Below are 17,216 nucleotides of genomic sequence, written 5' to 3'. Positions count from 1 at the left end.
GCATCTTGATTTGGTTGACAGGCACAAACCCTCCATCCTCTGGACCTCTGGACGGACTCACGCTGTTGAGCCTGCCAACATGCAGACAGCCCACCCCATGCATGGAATTGAACCTTCTGGCCTCAAAGTCTACTACCTTGAGGACCTCACCCAGCTTTGTCAGGGCAAATGCTCCCTGCTCTAAGTCTGTACAATCTGGGGGAAAAACTTTAATGCAGGTGCTTTGTCCTTTAACCACTGTGGTCCCCGGCTCTGGCAGCCCTTTTCCAACTTTGCAGAGTCCCGATGAGACAACATATTCTCCTCCTCTGTCCTGTGCCTTCCCATTCTCTTGTCAGTGTGAAAACTCAACGTCAGCAGCTACCAGTCCTTTACAGACCCCTCAAGGTCCTTCCCAGCTGGCAAAGCCACCTCAATAGAAGCTGGGGTTGGATCTGTCCTGTTTCAGCCATTCTCCATTTGATATGAATTGCTGCAGTACAGACAGAAAGGGCAAGTGTGACCTTCTATAGATAAAGCTATTGAAATATCAATCACGGCTCTGATCTCAAGAGATCTCAAACATTTCTCAGCCCCTTCAGTTACTGCCTGTAAACAATAACAGTCCCACACACCTAAAATAAGATTTAAACCTTCTGTGCTTGGAGTGGAAGGAGCCACACGATTTGGCAGTGGACCTAGCAGATTTTCCAAGGCACTAGTAACAGTTCAGCACAAAAGGGAAAAGCAGCAGACAAGGAGCAGAGCATTAACAAGTCTGAATGACACGTGCAGCCAGATTGTCTGCTTCGCTGACAATTGATGCCATCCCCATTACTGGGAAAATATTGTAAGCATGCTTCCCTAGCGCTCTGCAGCTTACTGCTACAGATAGCCAGTGTTTCTTGTCATGGTTTATGGCTTTTGTGAGCTGGTGTAAAATGGCTTGCTGTTCCCATGCCCACGTTTACTGGTGGAGGCAGCTGATGCACAGCCAGAGCGTGCTCTCCAAGCATCTCGAATGCTTTGGGATTCTGCAAAGTAGCAACTGTATTATAAATACCTACTCTGGCACAGCTGAAGAGAGAGGCTTCCCTAGAGAAGGTCACCGCTAAGTTTCACTGTTGAGGATCCAATACAGAACTGTGGGGAGGGGGTCCCATAAACAAGATCTTCAGAACTTGTGCAGGGAGAATGCAAGGATGCTCCTCTAAATACTGCCAATTAGTGAGGCAAGACTGAGGTATTTATGTTATACAGCTTATTCTCACCATCTCAGCAGGGCTGAAAGATCTGGTGCATGGAGGGCAAGCTGCAGGTGAGAAGCCACAGCAGCCTCAGGACGGACAGTGGGGGGCTGAAGGACCAGATCCTGTCAGGCAGGGATGGTGGGTGATTCTCTCCAGTAAGGCTCTGCTACCAAAACAGCTGAGAAGACAAGCACTGGAAATCTGCCCTTGTTTCTGTCAATATTCCCTTCTCACCCTCGCTCTCCATTTCTTTTCTTTCACTCCTGAAGCAGCTCGTAAGGAACGACAAGCAGTTTGCTTCTCTGGGCAGTGGAGATGTGACATGAGCATGTGGCTTAACATCATCATATCCCTCTTACATCCTCCACCTACAGTCAGAAATACCCTGTAAGGAAAACAGCTCTGGTGGGTAGGCAGAGCAGGGGATGGGGGAAAAGGAAGGAACAAGAAGAATTGGAGGCTGAGGCAGAACATCACTGTGAATCATAGCAATTTCCTCTGATCCTGTTTTATCATTGGGGGTGGGAATGTAAAAGATGCAGAACCTGTGTGAACAAGGTCAAATTAAATCACATTTCCAGGCTGGGGAAATTACTTTTGCCTGCAGCAAGAGAGGTGCACAACACAAATGAAGGAGGGGAGGTTCATGCCACCAGGCATGCTGTATCCAGCTAATACAAGACAGGGGGAATTTATAATTAACCCACTGAAATATATCCCCCCCGGATTTCATTGGGGCGGGGTGGGGGTTGGGGGAATAGGGGGTCACACCAATTGAAGTGCAAGAGAAAGACCAACTGAGATCTGATTTCAAACCTATTGCTCCTTACAGAAGAGAGCTCGTCCTTATCTCAACGGACACGTGTTTCTGTCTAATGAGATGAAATTACTCAACAGGGTCAACTACCCACACACTCTGAGGCTGTAAGAGAGAGACCCTGAGCATCTCCAGGACAATCTGAAGCTGACTCAGCTTCAGGAACATCAATGTGAGAAAGACCCAGATGCTACCGAAGCCCAAGGTTTCCTACAAGAGAATAAAACCCGTCAGGTCTGTTTAACATCTCTTGGTCAAACCCCATGACTGTTTCCCACTGGCACGCCCTTGAGGGAAGGGGAACAAAGCTGAGCATAGGTGGCTTGTTGGACTGATGGAAGGACAGATGGAAAGCAGTCTCCTGAAGACCAGCCTAAGAACACAGGGCTGGAGGAATTCCTTTCAGTTTTTACTAGAGCCAAAACCAGGGGAGTTTGGAGATGGACTGGATCTAGAGCTCGCCTCACCCATGTCTTGCCCTTGCTGGAAGGGTCACTGCCAGAGGGCACAGCATGCATGCAAGACACCTTGCAAGGAGAAACCACACTGGCAGGACAAGCCATTCCCTGGGCCAGTTTCCTCTTCAAGTCAACTGGTCCCACCTCAAATGGAAGGGTTTATGGCCTTTCCGAGGTTTATTGTTTAAAATTGCTTTTAAAATCCAAGCTATTCTTGTTATCTGAACCATTCGGTGAATTTTGGTAAATTCTGCCTTATTGATCCCTTGGCAGGGGTTGAGGTCCACAGGAAAGCTGCTGATAAGATGTTCCTCCAACAATCAAGGCAGACATCCGAAGGGTGGTGAAATGTGGGGCACTGGGGCTGGATGGCAGAAAAAGCCAGCTAAGGACAAAGCTGGGCCAAGATAAAGAAATGTGGAGTGTATCAGTTCCTGAACAGGCTGGTGTCTGACAGAAAGCTAGCTTGTTACACGTGTTTGCCTGTTTTAAATAATTTACTGAGAGTGTAATGTGAGCTGGATTAAAGAACAAGAGAGGGACAAGAACAAGGGATTTGAAACCAAGGTTAGAAGTGACTTGTGAAAAGAACCTGTAGGCAAAAGATGTTTCTCAGAGGAAGATGGGAAATTGCACAGGAGGGAATTAGTGAGAACCAGGCACAGAGTCCTGGAAATCAGCGTCAGGAATCGGGCTCAATATGAAGTTTACCCAAAGTTGTGAGAAGAGATTATGAAAGTGGTCTCTAAAGTCAGGTTTGGTGACTGAACTAAGGAAGACCTGGAGCTCTGGAGTGCATCACCCCCTCAGAGAGAAAAGGGAAGATCCCAAGGAGCATAGAGACTCAGTGGGGTCCATAGCATCACCCTCCTTCCTGCGAGTATCCCAACGGGTACTTCAGAGTCCAAAAGCTCAGCTGGGGCAGCAGATGTGCTGGGGCTGAGCAGAAGGAAGGCTGGGCAGGCTGCTGGGTGTTCCTGCATGACATGGCGTCACAGGGACAGGCTTTCCTTGCTCTGTGACTCTGCTGGAGCCACTCTGCTGCGGGACCAGGCCAGGGGGGTGCAGCGTGACCTGACCCAGATCCCCAAGGAGGGGCCGATTAGGCAGGAATTCCTGCTCCCTTGCCCTGCAGCAGGAGGGGGTTGCTTTGCTGGAGAGGAGGTTTTGCAGAGTCTCCTGCAAAGGGCAGAGGGGTTGGAGAGGGCGAAAGACATTTCACTCCGCTCTCATCTGAACAGAGGCTGGGTATTTTTTCATCCTGGATTTCCCCCCTTCCAATTTAACCTCCAACTCCTATTAAACAGGCAGATCAGGCCAGGGAAGGAATTTATTTATTTATTTGGTTATTATTTTTTTTTCCTAGGGAGGAATACCATCTTGTTGGCATGACAACGGTGCTGTGGGCCACCATAAACACTGGATCATTAGCACCAATGCATTGGGCTATTACATAGGCCTGGCCATCAGCGCTGCTAAGGTGTGTGGGTTTATGGTGCAATCCCATTCGTATGGCAGCACGGGAATTAGCACAGCAGTCACAGCAGTGAGCACTGCAGGCACCCAGGGTCCAGCCTTGCACAGGACTAACTGCATGGGCATAAAGCAACCTCCTCTGAAAGAGGCACAAAGCTTCAGCTTGTCTGAAGTCACCTACAGCGTGTGAGCTGGCTGGTATCTAACAGGGTTCCTGGGCAGGACCACAAACATTGCAACACCCAGCACTTCCAACTCAGCTCTCAGCATCTCTCTGTTATGTAGTGGCATGAGAAAATGCATGTGCATATAAGGCACACACTATATATGTGTGTGTGTGTGTGTGTATATGTGTGTATATGTATATATGTGCGTGTGTTCTTAGGAGAAAATATATATGTATATGTTCTTATATGTTCTTAGGAGAATAGATATGTGTGAATATATGTGTATGTGTATATACATATAGATTAATATATATGTGTATATATATACACACACTGTATATTCTCTGAAGAACAGCATCTGTCTGTGTTACATAGTAGCATGAGAAAATGCACATGCATATAAGGCGCACACATATATGTATGCCACACACACACATGTGTGTTCTTAGGAGAATATATACGTATATGTATACACACATACATATGAATATAAATATATACATTCAAACACATATATACACATATATATTCTCCTAAGAACATACAAGAATATATACATATATATTCTCCTAAGAACAGCCAGTTGCTGTTGCTACAGATGTACAGGATGCTCAACACAGCTCTGAATTAGACCTGAATTAGATCCGCAACCTGTATGTTCTTGGGAAACAGCAACTTGTCTTTCTTTTTCCTGTAAAGCCCCATTTCAGCTTATATATCTGTAGCAGATATTAATAACAATCATGCTGCACTTGGCTGCTGCAAACTCTGACTGATGAGCGCAGCCCTAACTCACACAAGTTTCCAATTGATTTTATCTCATGTTAGGCTCTAACTAATCACACCAGAGAGCTGCCTTAAAAGCTCACTAGATCTGTCCTGCTCAGGTTTGCTTGCATGGCTTGAAAGGCAAGGTGGGGGTTGTTTCCAGTCCTCCCCTTCACGTTGGGGTTCCCCACAAAACCCCGTGTCGCAGGTAGGTAGGTGAAGCCCCGTGCCCCCCCAGGCTGTGGAAGCAGTGCTGCCCCTGCACCTGGCTGTGCAGCCTGTTTGGGCCCTGAAAGCAAACCCAGCACGTTCCCCAAAGTGCAGTCACATCAGACAGAAATAAATAAGAGGGACTAAGTCTTGCTCACCCCGTTCCCTTTCCATGGGCCAAACTGGAAGGCGCCGCTCTGGGCTGCTCTCGGACATGGTTCCAGCGTCCCTCGGTTCTGAGGCACAGTTCAATGGCTTTGCCTTAGTTTTGCTTGATCCCATTAATGACAAAAATGACAAACACATATGCTTTGCCTTTATAGCTATTTCACGCTTTGACATGATCCCGGGCAAGTTACCTATGCTGTCAGCGTGATGGATGGTGCACAGAAGGGGGGTTGGACAGGTGTAGCTCTTGTCACAGAGAAATATTTTTCCACACCATTAGCCTGTGGAACTCATAGCAACAGGATATTGCTCAAAGAGGGATTCAGAAAGCCCTGAAAAAAGAGTGGATGCTTGTACAGAAAACAAGTGTCCAGTGCTGTAACAGCAAACACTAGAAAAAAATCAATGGGAAAGGATGTTGAGTATTGCACATCCTGAAACCTCACAACTTGGGCTACCTGAGTTTTGGAGACGACCTTCCTCAGGAGCAGGATGTCCCAGAAACACCTCATTCAGGGCTCTGGATATCTTATCCTAAGCACATGGGTTGGGTGTGAGCTTTGGAAATGACAATATGGTTGGTGTTGCCTTGTGAGCGGTGTTCCTGAAACAGTTGATATAGCTACTTGTGAGGCGTCTACCACCCAGACTGCAACCCCCTTTTTGGAGAAGTACTGCAGGGCAGTGGTGTGTAAAGGACACCTAGCACACTGCAAAATCCTGTGCATGGTCTGTGACATCTGTTGATGAGAAAGATTTAGAGAAGTAAAGCAGCATCTTGCAGCATGCCCTGAGAAGCAGAACCAGGAGGGCCTCCTTGCTCTCCTGTGTTATTCAGCAGATTTTGGAAGAGCTCTGGGTGATGCCAGTGAAGAAAAAGGCACGTGTGTATCTGACAGCCATAGAATGTTTTTCTAGGCTGAAGGAAATCTTCTCACTACTGGTCCTGTGAGTCAGCAAGTCATTCAATGGACTGTTTTCTCATTCAGGCAGGACTCGTCAGTGAGAGTAAGCCAGCTCTAAATTTCAGGCTTCTGGTGGATAGTATGATTTCAACCCTGCCTCTGCCAGATTCTTCCTCCGCAAGAGAGAGGGGACAGGCAGAAGGCAGCCGCTGGTGTCTCAGAAGACAAAGAGATTCCATATTAGCTCTCCTAAGCTATGGGACAATCCTGACCCCAACCTCTGGAGTAAAGCCCAGATCAGATGCTACGACTGGGATAATTCTCCTGACCTCATAGGTCAACCTTCATCTCAGATGTCCTCTCTAACAGCAGCAGAGACTGAGACATGGCTGACTGCAGAGGCTTCAAGCTCCTGTCCTCCTGGAGTGTAGCCACCAGTTTATTGATGCTTAGACCGAGGCCACGGCCCTGATAAAAACCAGGAGGCAAAAAGCACGTGGGCAGTGGGGACTGCTGCCACCGGCAGCTCTTCCCAGCATCTTGTCCCAGGAGGGGCGGAGTGGTCCTTCTCCCCGCTGAGAGGGCAGGGTGGTGGTGGCACGCTGCTGAGACACGCTGCTGTAGCCAGCAGAGGGCATGGAGATTACACAGCCAGCCACCCACGCCTCGCGGGAAGCCACCGCCGCCTCCCAGCCTAATTGCGATGAAAAGTTCATTTGTATTTAATTACTTAATTGTTTCGGCGGTTTCCCCTCCTCCACCCGTGCTGCAGATGAAAGGACGCAAGGGATGGCCTGGGTCTAGCGGAGGTGGCGGTGACAGGGACTTCAGGACGTGGTCCCATACCTGCAGAATTTTGGCACTTTCCCAGGGTGCCACTTGGAGGGGACCCGCAGGATCACAGCAGAGCAGCTCCCAACCAGTGCATCATGGCATCCCAGTGCGCCGTTGGCATGAGCTGTGCCCCATGCTACAATTTATTGGGTTTCTCAGTCTCATTTTACAAACCAGCAGCTGGAGGACACAAAGATGGGTGAAGGGGTCTCTGACTTAGAACCGTGTGTTGGTACTGTAAGACCCCAGCAGGTCCAGAGATGCTCTTCTTGGTGGAATGTACACATACCCTTGACTTTACATCTTATTGGCAATCCTATTGAAATCTGCATGTGTAATGTTAAGCATACCTAACCAACTCTGCAGGTTCAGGACTGTATATGCTAATTTAATTTAGAACGGCATTGGCAATGAGAGGGTGCAGCCCATAACAATCTCAAATTTTGTTTTAATTGGGGAAAAAAAAAAAAGAGAGAGAAATTGAGGTGTCCCCTATTACTCTTAGAGATGAGCAATACAAAGTTAAATCATAGGTTCAAAGTTATTTTAGGGTCCAAATAATCAGCGTGGAATATATTTCGGTGGAAATTTTTCCTATGGGCCTCTGTGCATATCACAGCTCCACAGTGGTGCAGGAGTCCATGTTTATGGATCCATTTCCAGGATCAAAACCCTCATTAGTAATACAGATTAATGGTAATTACAAATATAAATAACTTGAGTGTATCTTCTCATTTTCCTCTGAAGACATTGCTCACATAAGCTAGCTAAATGCCAGGCTTGTTCCCTGAATCCAAACTGTATTAAGTTCTTGTGTAACGATGCAGTAACATAAAGTTAAATAAAACTGCATAATTTTTTTTCAAGCCTCAAAACACAGAGCTCGATTCTCAGTGAGCATAAATTGGACACCGGAGCAAGATTCACATCCTTTTTTTTTTTTTCCATAGGAAGGAATTGAAAAAGTAAAGAAAAAAAAAAAGAAAAAGAAAAAAAAAGTAAAATTGCTTTTTGGCTAAGAACAAAAGAAAGAAGTTTGAATCTGAGGGATCATTTTTCACGATGCTGTAAGTGCTGAAAATATGGCTTTATAATAAGAGCACTTTTTAAACCAGAATTCCGTAATTGCGGCTGTGAAGCTGTAGCACAAGCTGGGCTGTGATTGTTCACAGACTGAATATTTTCCCCAAGATCCCTGGGAGATAAGGGTTGTTTTTTAATGTGGCTTCCTGGAGTGTGTCAAAACTCTGATGTCATTTAAAATCTGGCTCATCTATACAAACCTACGGAATATTTACCTGAGTCCTCAACTAGTTGGTCCTGCTGGCGTGGAGCATGCTGCAGGATGAGTGTGCGGTGCCAATTAGTTCAGTGTCCCTACACAAAGCAGCGGGACTCGTGGGGCAGCTATGTTTCCAAACTGGTGTTAGAAATGACCATTCCCCCCCCCCCAAAAAAATCACAACTTTGCTTAAAACATTTGAGCAAGCGGGCTGTAACCAGGGGGTAACCACAAGGTGTTATTCCTGAGCAGAATGTACACACAGCAAGGCTTGCTCACAGCTCCAACAGCCTTTTACATACCTAAATCTCAATTTTTCCATGCAGGAGGAAAGGAGCTCAGGAATCTGAGCCCACATTGACCATCGTGCCACAGCTGAGGGGTGAAAGAAGGCAGCATTCGCTGCCCACCCTGCCAGCCTCCTCGTGGTGTGTGAGGAAGCAGCAGCAGAGCAGATGCCTCAGAGGGGAAGCATATGCTCTTTTTGTTGAGGGCCATCAGAATCCGTGTGGCTGAGCTGCAGGTCAGAGCAGGGAACAGGGATGCTCGATATGAGTATGTGAAGAAAGCACAAGAAGCTTCTTCACCCAGATGCTTTCCCAACCCGGGGAGCTTGAAATGCCACACTGCTTTAGTTTGGAATTTAAGTATGAAAATAAGTAAGTTTGGAGTTTTGGTGGAGTTTTTGAAACATTTACTACCATTTATCACCATTTCCAGAGATTTTACCAGTCACAAAGCATACAAGCACTCTGACTGCATATGACCTGTCTCTGAAGTGCTGTAGAAAGGATGGGTGAGCTTCAGCCCAGTGGAGAAGCAAACTGTTATGGTCTACACAATGCACCCAGTTAGGGCCTGGGACCATGTCTCCTGCCCTTGGACACTTTCATAGGGGTGGGCACATTCAGTAAGCCCACGAAGTAACAGGCAAAACCAGCCCATGCACTCTAGTGATGAGTCACTGCCCACACAAAAGTTGTTGGATGACATGAGCACATAATCCCTCTTACTGTCTCACACACACACGGGATACAGCCCAAGTGCCTGATGATGCTGATGGAAAGGACTCCTTTATTTCAGTGGTTGTCGTGTAACGTGGTTGTATTTTGAGAATGCCAAGGCCAAAGATAAGAGCCAAGGAGCACTGCCGATGCTCCATTTTTAAGAACAACCCAAAATTATTTAGCAGTTGAAGAAAAAAACCAAAACAATTCCTTCCTGGGTGGAATGAGTAAGTCCCTTGGATCAATCCCTGGCGTGCTTCACAAGAAACAATGAGAGAAGCGTTTCATCTGAGCCCCCACCTAAAACTGGCTCTTCCATTTCCTATGGGCCATGGTTTTTTGCTCGGGACAATCCAGGGTTGAGAGGGGAGTCGCCTGCAGCCGAGGTGGAGCGCGCGTGCGGGAGGGTTCGTGCAGAGCTGCAACGTGCAACCAGGAAACATTAAAATAGCAACGTGTGTGCTGTGTGTGCGTGCTGAGGTTGGGGAAACGCTGCGAGTGTGAAGTCCCTAATTTGCTCTCTGGCTCTGCTGCAACCATCCAAGGCGAATTTGGGGATGTCGTTAGATCTGCCTGTCCCTGGGCACCCCTAAGTGCCAAGAGATGCAGCAGGGTGTGTGTGGGAAGGCTGCATGCCCGTGAGCATCCCGAGGGGTGTGCCGTCCGCCCCAGGGCTGAAGGGGTACAGGGCTGCCCCGCAGGGAGGAGGGGGATGTTGCATCCTGGGGAAGCGTCCCGCCGAAATTTGGGAGGTACATGCACGGTGGAAAATATGACCGGTGCCAGGAACTAAGGGTGGGTGAGTGACGCCGGTGCGGAGGGGCTGGGGGGGAAGCGGCGCCCCTGAGAGAGACCAGCCCCCCGACGCCCCACTTGGGTAACTCCGAGGGGGGGGACGGGCTGTGCCTGCCGGCCGGCCGGCGGGTGGGCGCCGGTCCTGGACTGCATTTCCCATACTGCCCGAGTGCCCTAATGTATGCAGTGCTCAGCCTGGCTCCGTGTGCGAGTGTGTGTGTGTGTGTGCGTGTGTGTGCATGTGTGTGTGTGCGCGCCCGTGTGTGTGCGTGTGTGTGTGCAGCCGGGAGTCCCTCGGAGAGTGGAGGCTCATTCACTGATGAGAGCCGGCACTGAGAGGCAGCACTGCTCTTTCCCTCGCACCCCCGGCGCCTCCCGCTCTGCTACATGCGAGCCGCGGCCGCGCAGCGGGGCCAGCACGCCCGGGACTCCCCTGCTCCCCGCACGCCGCCAGCTCCGCGCAGCGCCCGCCGGCAGCCGCACCGTGAGTACCGGCCACCGGGGCCGCCCGGCCACACGCAAACTTTGCAGGGCAAGTTTCTCCCCCACCTCTCCCCCCCACCACCACCCTCACCCCTCCTCCCCTCCACCTCCACCCCAACCCCCCGCGCCCTTTCCCCCTTCCTCCCTTCTTCCCTCCCCAGCGCCGGGGAAGCCGGGCAGGCGGCTCGGCGGTGGCGGGGAGCCGCGCCGGCCGCGGGGAGGGCCGGGTGGGTGGGGATCAGCATGATAATGCCGAGGGGAAAGGCAGATAAAAGGGGGGGACCCCCCACCCCCACCCCCGGCACCTTCGGCGAGCCCCAAGCTGCCCGGATCCTCCCCCCGCGGTGGCTTTCCGGGGGGGACCGGTAGCCAGCAACGGGGATCAGGTGCCGGGGACCGCCGCGGCAGCCCGGCTGGGGACGGAGCACGGCGGGGGGGGGGGGACCCGGCCGGACCCACGGACCGGCACGGGTCCCTCCTTCCGAGACACATATTATTTTTTTAAAAAACCTATTTTCATTGTTTTTCCTCCCCTTCCTTATTTTTCTCTGGGGCAGCCCCGGGAGTTGTTCCCTCCCGTCCCTCGCTGCTGTCCCCGCGGTCGCGCTGGGCAGCGACAATTCCATTTCCCAGCGGCTGCGAAACAAAAACTTTTTGCGAAGGAAACCAGCAGATCCGCGCACCCACCCGCGCACCCAGCGCTCGGGTTCGGCTGGTTTGTTGTTTCTTTTTAAATTTTTTTTTTTTGTTATTTTTCAAATACGCAAACTAAGGCTTTGCTTTTGCAGTAAAAGTATATATATATTTATATATATACACACACACCCCCAGCCGTCAGGGCTTCCATGCGCTCAAGAAACGCGGCGCAGCCAGTGATTTACTTGCTCCGCAGCTTTCATTTTAGCAGTCGGTGCGGGTCCCCGTGTGAACTTTAGTTCCCAGCCGTAACGAAACCGCCCGGCCCCCGCTCGCAGCCCCGATTATTTATTTATATCTTTGGAACGCGCGTTGTGCAGTCGCCGCTTTGCTTTAATTTTGGACGAGGCTGAAGTTTGCCCAACATCTTCACCCCTCCTCGGGTCCTTCATCCCTTAAAGATTGCCGTCCTTGCCCCTCACCCCTCCAACTCCCCCATGTTCCCCCCCCCCCCCCCCCCTCCCCCTGGCTGCTTCCAGGTAGGACCCAAACGCCCGGATCTCACATGCGGTGTTGTTCTGGTTTTATTATTGCAGATAAAACAAAGGTAGAGAGGCGGTTTAAATTGTCAGCGTTATTCAACGAATGAGCTAAAATTACTCCACATGTGAATCGCGTAGCTCGGAAAGCCAGAAGTGGTGAAAGGAATTATCCGTGTTTTCGCTTTAGGTCCCTTAGAAAACTTTCTGGATCATCCATCCAGCGATGCGATCGAGAAATCGCAGGATTTTCTTTTCTTTTAACCAACAAGCTCAGCTCTAGACCAGGGAAGTCTGTAAATAGGTTGGGAGCATGGAAAATAATTCTTCACCTTCAGATCTAAATACATAAAAACCATCTGGTTGACCACAATGAAATCATTAGGAACTGTCTACTTAAAGAGTTGTATTGAATGCTTATCCTTCCCCACAGGAAATGTGTATGGTAAGTGATTGTTGCAATAAATCCAAACAACTCTGGTCATCTTCGCGTTTGATGATCTCTGTGACTTGGGGGTTTAAAGGAGGAGGAGGAGGAGGAAAAAGTAAAAGGGGGGGGGAGGAAGGCGACTTAACGGGCCGGCCGGACCGGAGTGCCGGAGCTCCCTCCCGCCGCCCTCCCCGCCGGGGAATAATTCCCGAGGAGGCAGGAGCGGAGCGGAGCAGCCCCGGCTGCGCCCCGATCGCGGCTTCCCGGCGGGGCGTGCGGGGCCGTGCCGTGCCGTGCCGTGCGGGGCCGTGCCCGCAGCCCCGCCGGACCGCCAAACACCTGTTTAATTTGCCGGCGGGGAGACCGGAGCGGCGGGGTTTGGCGGCGTCGGTAGGCTCCAGCCCGGGGCTCGCCCCCTTCTTATTTTATTTTATTTGGGTTTATTTAACACCCCCCCCCGCCCTCCCGCGGGCGGGAGGAGAAGCGGGAGCTGAAGGGGCCGGCCGGTGCCAGCCCGGCTGCCTTCCCGCGCCGCGGCGGGCGCTGCCGGAGGGGCCCGGGGCCGGGGCGCGCCCGCTGCCCGGCGGAGCGGGGCTTCCCCGGGGCCCGCGGTTTTCCCTCGCGTTTCGCCAAGTTGGGAGCGGGGACGGGGGGGGGGGGCGCGGGTCGGGGCCGAAGCGGCCGGCAAAACGCTCGGTAGGTTTTGGGGTTGGGGTTTTTTTTCCCTCCTTTCCCTCTCTATTTTTCCCCTCCCTTGCCAACCTCCGGCGCTTCCTCCCTCCCGCAGCCCGCCGCCGCGGGGAGCACCCGTCCGCCCGGGGGCTGCCCGCCGCAACCCCCCCCCCCTCCCCTTCTCCTTCCCCCCCTCCCTTTTTTTTTTCGCCTTAAAACTGGGGATTTTTTTGGGGGGTTGTGGGGTTTGGGGGGGGTTTTTTGGTTGTTTTTTTTAAGAAGTTTACAGCAAAACAAAAGCGGGCGCGCAGTGCGGGACGAGGGGCCAGAGCCCGGGCTGCCCTGCCCGCCGGAGCCGCCCGGGGCCGGAGCCGCCCGGGGCCGGGGTCGGGGCCGCCCCGCTCCGAGCATCATCCCCGCCGCCGGCTCCTCAGCTCCCCGCTTTCCCCCCTTTTTTTTTTTTCCTTTTGTTTTTCTTTTTTTTCTTCCCTTTTCCCCCTTAAATCGGTTTTCGCAGCAGCTGCCCGGGTGTGCGGCTGCAGTTGGCATATTTCACCCGCTGGAAAAAAATTAACTGTTTTTCCTTTGTATCTTAATCCAGTGATGAGAGCTCTCCTTTGTTGGCTTTCGAGCTTGCATTTGTTTTATTTATTATAAGGAAATCCAGTTTGGTTCAAATATATAATCCATTTGAGCACTTAAATCCCCAAACAGCTGGCATTATTTTGTTTTATAATCTTTGGCTTTTCTGCGCAGAGCATATTTCTAAATTCCTACTTGACATTTATGGGGGAAAAAACTTTTTAATGTAAATGGATATTGTGATTTTTTTTCTGGGTCTTTCCTAATTTACATGCATCATCAATTTTCCTGGGTTTCCTATTGTTTTAATCTTTTTTTTTTTCCCCCCATAGCTTCTTAATTAATTTTTTTTTTTTTTCTCCGAGAAAACTTTGTTTCTGGAGAGAGGAAAAAAATGTTAATTTGCCCCATTATTTCAATCTCTGGCATTTGGAAATGGTTGAGAGACCACAAAAATGCAACCTGTTGTAGAAACCAGAGTGGTGTGTTTTATTTATTTTAATCGATAGCAGAGAGGCGATTTGGTAATAGGAACTCTTGAGTAACATTTTAGTAAAAGATTTGCAGACCCGGTGGCTGCGCATGGGGCGCGCATGTGCTCGCATGTGTGAGTGTGTGTTTCTCTGCAGGCTGATTAGCAAGTGGGTTTTATGCTTATAACCAGTGGTCACTGCTGTTTTCCCCACTTGCTGGGTGTTTGTGGTCCCTGCTAAATCCAGCCCTGTCATGGCTTCTCCTACTCCCATCAGACTTTCTTCTTAAACTAATCCCACACGGTGCCGCCGCCTCCGTAAGCAGAGGAACCAAAACCGAGGCAGAGATAACTGATTACAACTTGTTCCTCGGTGAGAGAGATCTATTTATTTCTTTTTTGTTTGTTTTGTTGTTTTTTTTTTTTAATGGCTCAGAGCTAAAGGCTTGTTGATTCAGTTTGCCTTGGTCGTGGAGCGTGTGTAGCCTTGTTGCTGGTAACGTATGCGATGACACAGGTAATTTGCACACACCTTGGGCAGGGTAGCTCTGCAACCCAGTAACTATGCGCCTAGGCAGCCATGAAAATAATAATACTGGAGAAACTAGACGTTGTTTTCAGCCTGTCCGTCTAACCTTCATACTTGGTAGACAGTTTCCGCAGCTTCGCAGATTGATCTCCAGCCCCCCCCTCCCTCTTGCTCCTTGTTTAGTTAATTCAACAAAGACTTTTTGCAATCTGTTTGGAGTTTGTCTGATGCCGTGGAAAAGTAGCTGCTGATTTATTTGGTTGCTTTTCGATTTCTGTCTCTAGCCCGTCTTTTCTCCTCCTTTCAGCGGGGATGTCAGCTGTTATTACTTCCTATTGATCCCTTTGCAAAGTGAGAAGTGAACTAAAATTAATGTCAATTCCACTGCTCGGATCAATAGCAGGAGTTATTTTAATCTGGATTTGCGCGAGGTGCTAAATTAAAAAAAATCAGCATAGAGGCAGAAAAGTAGCAGTTCCTCACCCCGCCTGTGCCCAACCGCCTTCCCGGCACCCAAATGTTCCCTCCAGCTGATTACCCCGCAATCCATATTTTTTTAATTAAGGAGGTCAGTTAGTTTTCTTATTTTTGGGTTCTGTGTTTAAACCTATGACATTTTGACATTGGGAGTGTATTAACGATAGATTTTCATAATGACTGGTCCGCCGCAGCCTGATCTGCCTGTGCTGCTGGGGGCGGGGAGGTGCTGGGCGAGGAGGGAGCGAGAGGGAACGAAAAAGGAAGTGGGAGCTGGAGGAGTAAAAAAAAAAAAAAAAGGAAAAAATTAAATTTGGCCGGCCGAGGTATTGTAATGTGTTGATTTATTCCCAGCGTAATGAAGTTTGCAAACGAATAAACGGCTGTAGTGATTCACAGTATCCTACAGGAGTGTCAAGTGGTGCGGCCAGATTACTAATTTATGAAATACATTTAACGTAATGGGGTGATAGCGCAAGTAAAAATAGAAAAGGAGGCAGAGGTGGCTGCCTGGGTTGGGTTTTTTTTTTTTTTCCCTGGATATCTGTGTTTTCCTGGGATTGCTCAGTTTCACTTCCACGCTAAGGGTTGTTTATTTCTGGGAATGGTGGTTTATGTGTGTGCATGTCTTTAGACACATAATCATACGTGCTTGTATATATATTTACACGGTTGCTTGAGCCCCCAGCAACTCCACATGTGCCAGTGGCTGCCGATTCCTGACCACACACCCCCCCCCCCCCCAACACCCCCTCTTTTTGATCAGTGAAGCAGTGGAGTGAGGGTACCCAGGACTGCAGCACTGACCAGGATGCCCTTGGCATCCCTCACTCTCCCTCTTCCCCCCCCCCCCCCCTCTCCATGGCAAGAACTCGACAGGAAAGTTATTTAAAATTTGGAAGAGAGCAAATCCGTTAATGTGAGATACATAATCTGGTAATTTAGCAATGATGTCTGTAAGGATGGGTGCCAAATGAGGAAGCAGGGAGATGATGTCCACTCATCTTCACAATTAATAACAGTCAGCGGAGCGGCTGGGCACAGGATGGGAGAGAGGAAATGTTATCACTGAACTGCATTAAAGCCGCAGACTGGATTTCATACACTTTGTTAACCTAGGCTCCCTCATTCATGGAGCACAAAAGGCACTCCATTAGGGAGACACTCTTTCACTAAGTTTTATTTGAGATGTTTGACCCTCTGGATTTAAGAGGCACAATTTGTAACAGCTTTTTATTATTATATGATTTTTCTGGCCCTTTGAGCTCCAGCGGCCAGTATATTGTTTCAAAGTTATAGTCCTTGTATTTTAAGCTGGGTTGTGGGGCCTGAATGGCAGGCGGCGGAAGCTTAAAAGAAAAGACACGAGATTGATTGGGGGGGAGAAAATAACAAAACAAAAAGCCGGAGCGAGCTGGGGGAGATACAGAAAGGAGCCTTTCCCCTTCCCTGGCTCTGGGAGGGGGCTGTGGCTGGCTGGGTGGCTGCAGCCGGCCAGGGAGGCTCAGCAAGATGCGAGGCAGAAATTTTGTTAACATTTTCCTCTAAATGTTAATGGCACATCCAGGGCAGTTTACAAATCTACTTAAGAGTGAGTGCATTAGGAACTAAAATTACTGATCCATTCTCTCTTGTCCCCGACCCGAAAGGCAGACGCTTGCAGAGATCAGATGGCAGAAGCACCCATTATGATTTTAAATATTGTCAGAGACGCCAGGCATTTTACTGGGGAAGTCTCTCCTCCTCTGGCTAATAGGGAGTGTGTGTGCACGCCTGGGTGTCTGTGTGTTACACACACGTACCCATACATCGGTGCATTACTGCATTCCAATGGGTGTGTGTGTATATGTGTGTGTGTATATATATATATATATGTATATATATGCATGATGCTATCGAGTACTGTGTGTGCAAGTACTTACCTACCCCTGCGTACTGCGAGAGAGCAAGCACACGCCTGTCTGGGTACCTACACCCAATGGGTATTTCTATGTTGGTTCCACTGTCCCCCACCCCCCGAGCAAGCAGTGGTGTGTGCTCTGTGTGGGCTTCCTGAACTTCATTGCAATTATATGTGCATTTGCCGTATAAAATTCCAATTACAATTTGGAGCTACTATCTTAATTTTAGACCGAACCTTGTTTATTAGTGGGTTATTAAATCTGCGTGTTATTATGTTCGGTCTGCCTTTCATTCGTCTGCACTGGATGATACCCTTTAACCCGGAGGGCCAGAACCGATGCCGCTAGTGTGTGAAGTTGTCTATTGATTTTCTTGGAT

This window comes from Gallinula chloropus (assembly GCF_964237585.1).
Source record: "Gallinula chloropus genome assembly, chromosome: 6".
NCBI classification, from domain to species: domain Eukaryota; kingdom Metazoa; phylum Chordata; class Aves; order Gruiformes; family Rallidae; genus Gallinula; species Gallinula chloropus.
Note: the sequence above shows the minus strand (reverse complement) of the source record.